We start from the raw sequence: 8,453 nt of genomic DNA on the forward strand, positions 1-8,453 counted from the left end.
CAGTCTCAGATTGATCTCATTCTTCACTATCTCCCTGGGTCCCACATTCCACCTTACTAGTTTAAATCCTCCTGAGCAACTGGCTTGATCGAGGACATATCCGACTATTTTTTCAGTGTATTGTTCCTAATCCATAATTTTATTTTTATTCCGTAGTTTATCACCTTAATATTAGCTTTACCCAAAGGCCAGGCAGTACAGAGATACACCAGGTCTAGACACAATTCTTTCCAAACACTGGTTTTTGAGGTATGCAGATGATGTTTGAATCAGGCACTGCAAGTATAAATTAATATACACTTTTAAAATTCTATCAAATGACGTAGAATTTAGCATAATCACATGTACAATCAATTCTGGAAACCATGCTCCTTGTAGTTAATACATAGCATTGCTAAAGAACTGCAGGGCTCAGGGACAGAGTCAACACAAATAACTTAGGTTGACTGCACAAAATGAGCTCATGGAAAGCTTTATAAAAAGCTCCCAATGATCAGTTTCCCCTTTTTATATATATAATTATACAATGGGCTTGACCAACGTACACAACATCTTTTACAAGAACACATTGGCCCCCCTGACAACAAACATCAACTTTTACAATTAGGCTCCAACTTCATTTGCATAATTGTCGTTCCATTCAAAGGAGTGAAAATATAGCAGCTTCCTGGTTGCTAAAACACAGATAGATTGTTAACTTGACCATACAGAAAAGGATGCTGGGGACATTGGCCAAATAAACACCAGGCACAGTGCAAAGACAGCCACCAGGTGCTAATGATATTAGCATAATGTAAAAGGCAACAGTTTTCCTGGACAGACATGCCCCAAACAATTTATCCACCAAACAGAGGGCCCAGACAGAAAGGCACCAGGTACTGCTACACAAAGACACCATCAGTAACAAGCTATCCAAATGATTGGCAATGTTTCAAACTATTAGGTGTGTCTCCCTGCTTGGCCAGAATGAAAGAAAAATTCCAGAAAACCATCCAATCACCTGCAGACTACACTCTCTTGAATCTTGGAAGCCATCTGAGGAAACCACTGACCATCCAGAAAGCGAAAGCGAGAGCAAGAACGAGAGCGAGAGCAAGACTCCACAGGGACAGAGACAGAGACAAAGAGAAAGACATGGACAGGGACAGAGACAGAGAGGAAGCGACTGTGTAAATCTACAATATTCTCAGGAAGTATTGTAAGCTTAAGGGGCCAAATAGGATTAGAGATAGTATGTTTAGTCTCAAAGGTTATTCTAATTTTTTTCCGAATAAAGTTGGGACTGTTTTGCATTGATACCTGCTTGTGTTCACATTGATTTGACTGCTTTGGTATTATGGGACACCTGAACAAATTCATTGGCTTGAAGGTAGAAGACAGAGTGTGATGTTGGAGAGTTGCCTTTTAGACAAGAGGCCTGTGACCAGTGGTGTGCCACAAGGATCAGTGCTTTTCGTCATTTATATAAATGATTTGGATGTGAACTTAGGAGGTATAGTTAGTAAGTTTGCAGATGACACCAAAATTGAGGGTGTAGTGGACAGTGAAGAAGGTTATCTCAGAATCCAACAAGGTCTTGATCAGATGGGCCAATGGATTGAGGAGTTGCAGATGGAGTTTAATTTAGATAAATGTGAGGTGCTGCATTTTGGAAAGGTAAGTCAAGGCAGGACTTATATACTTAATGTTAAGCTCCTGGGGAGAGTTGCTGAACAAAGAGACCTTGGACTGCAGATTCGTAGCTCCTTGAGAATGGAGTCGCAGGTCGATAGGGTCGTGAAGAAGGTATGCTTTCTTTTATTGGTCAGAGCATTCAGTATAGGAGTTGGGAGGTCATGTTGCAGATGTACATGACATTGGTTAGTCCACTTTTGGAATATTGTGTGCAGTTCTGGCCTCCCTCCTATAGAAAGGATGTTGTGAAACTTGAAAGGGTTCAGAAAAGATTTACAAGAATGTTGACAGGGTTGGAGGATTTGAGCAATTGGGAGAGGCTGAATAGGCTGGGGCCATTTTTCCTGGAGCATCACAGGCTGAGGGGGTGACCTGAAAGAGGTTTATAAAATCATGAGGGGCATGGATGGTGTAAATAGACAAGGTCTTTTTCCTGGCGTTGGGGAGTCCAGAATTAGAGGGCATAGGTTTAAGGTCAGAGGGGAACAATTTAAAAGGGACCTAAGGGGCAACCTTTTCAGGCAGAGGGTGGTGTGTGTAAGAACTGCCAGAGGAAGTAGTGGAGGATAGTAGAATTACATTTAAAAGGCATCTGGATTGGTATCTGAATAGAAAGGGTTTTGAGGGATATGGGCCAAGTACTGGCAAATGGGACTAGATTAGGTTAGGATATCTGGTTGGCATGGACACATTGGACCAAAGTGTCTGATTCTGTACCTTCCACCTCTGTGACTCTTTGAGTCTATTCATAATATTCTGGTTGGAGTTGTCTAACTTGTTTAAGAAGGAACTACACAGCAGGCCAGGCAGCATCCGAGGAGCAGGAGAATCGACGTTTCGGGCATAAGCCCTTCCTCAGGAATGAGGCTGGTGTGCCAGGCGGGCTGAGATAAAAGGTAGGGGGTGAGGGAATTTGGGGGAGGGGCGCTGGGAATACGATCGGTGGAAGGATGTGAGGGTGAGGGTGATAGGCCAGAGAGGGGGTGGGGGCGGAGAGGTCGATGCTGCCTGGCCTGCTGTGTTTTTCCAGCACCACATTTTTCAACTCTGGTCTCCGGCATCTGCAATCCTCACTTTCTCCTAAGAAGGAACTAGACAACACAATGCTGAGACTGTGTTCAAATCTTTCCGCATGTATCCTAAATTAACCAAGTCGTGTTCACTCAGACCTGTTCACTGACCTGTTGTCACTCCAGTCTTGACAATATCTCATGTTAAGATTCTTATCCTTGTATTTAAATCCCTTCATGTCTGCACTTGGTCTAGTGTAGGGGGACGAGCTGAGAACAGTTCACAGGTTGGCGCAATATCGAGGGCCGAAGGGCCTATTCTGCGCTGTATTGTTCTATGTTCTATGTTCTCTCTTCCTCCAGGGTCCTGAATAAAGATGAAGGAGGTAAAGCCATACTGAGCGTTTTGCTTCCACTGAAGAGGGAATGGGATGACAAAGGACATTAGTTTCCACCAGTCTTTTTCTCTTTACATGCCTACATAAACCTTTGTAGTCTGTTCTTATGTTCTCTGCAAATTTAATCTTATGCTGTACTTTCCCTTTCTTAACCAATCCCTTTGTTCTCCTTTGCTGACATCTAAACTTTACCTAATCCTCAGACATATTGTTTATCTTGCCTGTTTTTTGCATCGAAGACTGTCTTTAACTTCCCTTGTATTCCATGGTTTGGCCACTTCTTTTTGCATTCTTACTTCAGGGAGGAATGAACAATTTTTGTAGTTCACTCATTCTCTCTTTGAATGTTTGCCATTGCCTATCCAGTGTTATTCCTTGTGGTAACATATCCCAATCCATCATACCTAACTGACCCCATCCATACCATTGTCATTTCCTTTATTAAGCTTCATGACCTGAGTGTCAGAATCAACCACCCCACGCTCCATTTTGATAAAGAATTAAAGGAATCACACAAGATTGTACATTTTAAGATTTACTGATCAAACAGCTGGAAGCAACTTTGATTAAACATTGCCAAGGAGACAAATAATACATTAAACCAGAGAAAATGTATCTCATTTTAAAATTTTTAACAGAATCGAATACCCTAGATCGATGTTACGCTTTATGTCCTGCTAATTGCAGAATCACAGTTTTTCTTGGAATCAGTTTCACGACACCCTGACCTTCCAATTAATTTGCTGCTCCCTTGTCTTGCTCAACTGTAACTTTCAGTGACCATCAAAGCCATTTCTCTGAATTTCTACAGCAACTCTGAAATGACTACCAACACAGAGACCCTCTCCAGAGATTCCTTTTACGCAATTGCCAGGACAAATCTCCTCGAATCTTTAAATTGTCTCAAGATGTGTCTCTTCAACCAGAGACTGTATTTCTTTCCATGTTCTACCTGGTAGCCCATAGAAAGTACATCCTATTCTCTCTGCTGACAATGCTGGCTACAGTCCTAGGTCTCTCTCTCTCTCTCTCTCAGACCTGTTTCTAGCGTTCTTTCTTTTTCTGCCAAAAGGAAGTTCTGTCTTGTCAGCCCCAAATCCTCTTCCAGTTATGTGTTTGCATTTTATATCTTGCTTAGCAAGTCCCACTATCTGACCAGACTAACTCATCCATTTTGGCCTCATAAAATTTCTCCCTTCCAAGGCATTCTATTTTACCTTAAATCATAAACACATTTTTTAAAAAGTCCTTAACTTCACAATCACAACACTCTCCTGACTTGAGCCTTCCCAAGAGAGGGGGAGATTGAAGTGATCGGGAGGGGAGTTCTCCAGCTCCTCAGGAGGAGGCTGAGTTTGATCATCCACTTGATATTTTTTGTCTGAAGATACTTTGACCTTGTGCCTCACTCTCCTGAGCTGGGTCTCAACATTGTTGTGAATGGATGAGTTCATGCAGTTGCCATCTTTTACAGGACTGGTTGTCCAGAATTATCAAGAAGGTATGGTAGGATGACAGTTTTGTTGATATGTTGGTTGAGGGCTTGTTAATTTCTTTCCTATCTTCTACTTTTGTTTAACTTGCATGTAGCCCCATTCACTTCTATGTCTAATTCCTGGTGATGATTAGCATGCTCAAGTCCTCATTCGGGAGTTAAGTGGATATTTTCATTGAACTTATTTGACCTGAAGCCGTGAGACCACATGGAGTTAATATTCTGGGAAAGGATATACCCAGGGAAGTGACAGAGGAGTCTGCGATTTTTCTGGATTGACACAATTCAGTGATACAAGCTCACATTGAATTCATTGCATGTTTTACACTCTGCCTGACTCAATTTTCTATTGCCCTCATGGTGTCTGGAAAGATGTGGGACGAGACAGAGCAAAGGAAGTATCCAAATTGTCTGCTCCTAGTCACTATCCAGTGTCCTTGCTGGAAACAGAGGGCGTGTGACAATCAAGTGAGGAAAAAGAAAAGACTTGTATCAGATTCCCCCAAACAGGGGAGTAACAGACTGGCACTCACTGTGGAACAGTCCCTGATTGAGGAATTAGTCCTTTGACAGGGGAGGAGAAAGAGTTGGAGGAAATTATGTTCCCTTTTCTTGTGTTACAGAAGGATTGCATTGTACTGCACCAGAGAATACAGAGAGGATTGATACAGCAGAAGGATCCTGACCATCACCCAAGGAACAGCTGCAAAACTGTAGGAAGACATTCAGTCCCTTCACATCATTGCTGAACACAGAGAATGTCAGGCAGAGAAACCATCATCTGGAAATCGGTCAGTTCCGGGAAGCTTTGACATATCACCAGAACGGAAACTAGTCAGTGGTGTGGAGCTTTTCATCAAAACCAGCCTTTCTGAAGATTGGGATGCGTGTGAGCAGTCAGGGTGAGGCTGAGAAGTAGTGTGAATGGGTTCCAAGTGTGGTGAGAGCTTCAATCATTCATCGAGCCTCAGAAACCACTGACTTATTGCTAGAGGTAAGAGGCTGTTCCAAAGTGAGGAGTGTGGAACGTTGTCCTCACTGCATGGGGGTAACTCCAAGTCGTGTTTCACTGACATCACACTGCAGGGTCACTCCATTGTTGACATCGTAATCTCTCAGCACTGGTGAGGTCATGTTCAGTTTGGAAGAACCTTTGCCCGAAACATCGATATTCCTGCTCCTCGGATGTTGCCTGACCTGCTGTGCTTTTCCAGCGCCACACTCTTGATTGGTGGTGTCATCACTGGTTGTTTGATGGGAGTGAAATCTGCTTCTTGTTCTGTGTCCCAGTCCCACTAAACAATCTGCACAGTGAGACTGTGTACATACTCTGAGGACAAGATGGGCAAAAATGTCGGTTGATGTTCTAGGAAGTGTAAAGATTTTATTACAGAACTCACACTAATAGGCTTCCTCCCCTGGACCAAGACATACCCTGGCCATGGAAAATAATGCATCTGAAGAGTTTCACCAATGTGTGAATTGTGTTTTTTTTAACCATTTAAGTCAGTGTGAAACGTCATAAACGTCACACTTAAAATAGTTACTTCCACATGTGAATTTTCTGATGGAGCAGAAGACTCCATGATCTCAAGATTGATTTGTCAGACACCTCATACATGAATCCTTCCTCCCTGTGTGAACACATTGGTGAACAAGGAGGATTGATGACTTAGTGAATAAACAGTTTTTCCCCAATGTGAATATGTTGGTGTTCATGGAGGGTTGATGACTGCAAAAATGACTTGTCACACTCATCAGACATAAATGAATTTTTGCCCATGCAAAATGATGCACCAGACCTGACAACTGTGTAAAGCTCTGGTTACATATCTTGCATGTGAATAGTTTCCCCCCATGTGAATGAGTTGATTATTAGGAGGTTCTCTGTCCATAAGAATGATTTTTCATACACCTTGAATCTAAATAGTTTCTCCCCTGTGTGAATGCGTCAGTGGGTGTGGAGAGGCTCTGACTGTCAGAATTATTTGTCTCACACCTAATACGTGAAGGGTCTCTCCCCTGTGTGAATGCATCGGATGTGAAGATTCTCTGACAGAATGATTTGTCTCTCACCTCACACATGAATGGCTTTTCTCCTTGTATGAATGCAGAAGTGCACAAGGAAGCTGGATGACTGTGAAACAGATTTTGCACAGATCTCATGTCTGAATGGTGCTTCCTCTCTATGAAAGGGCTGGTGATTCAGCAGGCCTGATAGCTGTGAGACCCTTGTTACATAACTTCCATTTGAATGGTTTCTCCCCAATTTGTATATGTTGGTGATTTGTGAGTGTCGGTGACCTTGCAAAAGCTTGTTCACACACCACACATTTGAATGGTTTCTCTTTCATGTATCTGCCTTTCTGTTAACAGTTGTACTGCAGATGTACCTTGTCTGTGCAGAGACCTTGCGTGTTTGTGTAGCCCTCCTCACACACCTCTCATTTGATATGGAGATGTCTGTGTTGGACTGGAGTGGACGAAGTCAGAAGTCACATGACACCAGGTTATAGTCCAACAAGTCTATTTCATGTCATAAGCTTTCAGAGTACTGCTCCTTCATCAGGCGAAGTGCAAACACATGGGGACCTCACTTGAACAGCCTCACACCTATAGCTGTAAGTCACTGACTCACAAAGTCCCTACTGTGTGGGAACAGGCCATTTTGCCCAACATGTCCACACTGACCTTCTAAAGAGTATCCCACCCAGACCCATTCCCCTACCCTATTATTTTACATTTCCCCTAACTAATACACTTGTCTACACATCACTGAACATTATGGGCAATTTAGCATGGCCAATTTGCCTAACCTGCACATCTTTGGATTGTGGGAGGTAACCAGAGTACCGGGAGGAAACCCACAAAGACACAGAGAATGTGCAAACTCCACACAGACAGCCACCCGAGGCTGGAATTGAACCCGGGTCCCTGGCATTGTGAGGCAGCAAAGCTAACTACTGAGCCACCATGCCACATGAATCAGTGGCTTTTGATACATCAAAGTTTCTGTGACCCAACTGACTTCTAGACAGTAGTTTCACAGCACAACCTTCTCTGTGTTGAACAATGTTGTTAAGGAACTGGATGTCTTCCCACAATTGTGCAGTTGTTCCTTCGGTGATGGTCAGGATCTATCTGCGGTATCTATCCTCTCTGTATTCTCTGATGCAGTGTGGTGCAATCCTTCTGTAAAATAGGAAAAGGAAAGATGATTTCCTCCAACTCCCTCTCCTTCTTTGATGAAGGGGCTGACTCCTCAGTTCTTTCATATTCTTACTTTCAGAGAATCATAGAAGCATAGAATCACGGAGTATTGAAGAGACCCGTTGGCCTGAGTCTGTGCCACCAAAGACTATGCTCAATCTATACTAGTCCCACTTTCCAGTACTTGGCTATAGCCTTGAAGGCTATGACACTGTGGCTAACTCAGCATTGATTGCCCAATGCGAATTGCCCTTGGTAATGATCTGCCTTCTTGAAACACAACAGTTCACTGAGTCACAGGTGTAGGTACACCCACTGGCTGTTAGGAAGGGAGTCCCAGTCTTTCCCCCCAGTGATAGTGAAGGAATGATGGAGTAGTTCCAACTCAAGATATTCTGTGGCTTCTCTGGGAATGTCCACAGGATGGTATTAGTATTCATCTGCTGATCTTGTTCGAGTCAGAGATTTACAAGGTGGAAAATAGCCCTTCAGTGCTCGTCATCAAAGGCTTATCTGCTGTAATCACATTTTCCAGCACTTACCCCATAATATTTTAAGTGTTCATCTAAATACTTAGAAATTCCCATCTCAGGCAGTGAATTTCACATATGCTCCACTCTCTGGGTTTATTTTTCCCTGTCAAATCTTCTCTCAACCTTCTACTTC

The 8,453-nt window shown here is 43.0% G+C and overlaps 1 long non-coding RNA gene across 1 annotated transcript in view; it reads left to right on the forward strand.

Annotated features, from left to right (window-relative positions):
- The window catches only part of LOC122541659, a 32,211-nt gene extending 26,212 nt beyond the window's left edge, over window positions 1-5,999 (forward strand). The window contains exon 3 of the long non-coding RNA XR_006309641.1: window positions 5,201-5,999. This is a non-coding gene — a long non-coding RNA (uncharacterized LOC122541659). The remainder of the gene's footprint in view (window positions 1-5,200) is intronic.
- The last annotated feature ends 2,454 nt before the right edge of the window (window positions 6,000-8,453 follow it).

This window comes from Chiloscyllium plagiosum, chromosome 37, assembly GCF_004010195.1.
Source record: "Chiloscyllium plagiosum isolate BGI_BamShark_2017 chromosome 37, ASM401019v2, whole genome shotgun sequence".
Taxonomy (NCBI): domain Eukaryota; kingdom Metazoa; phylum Chordata; class Chondrichthyes; order Orectolobiformes; family Hemiscylliidae; genus Chiloscyllium; species Chiloscyllium plagiosum.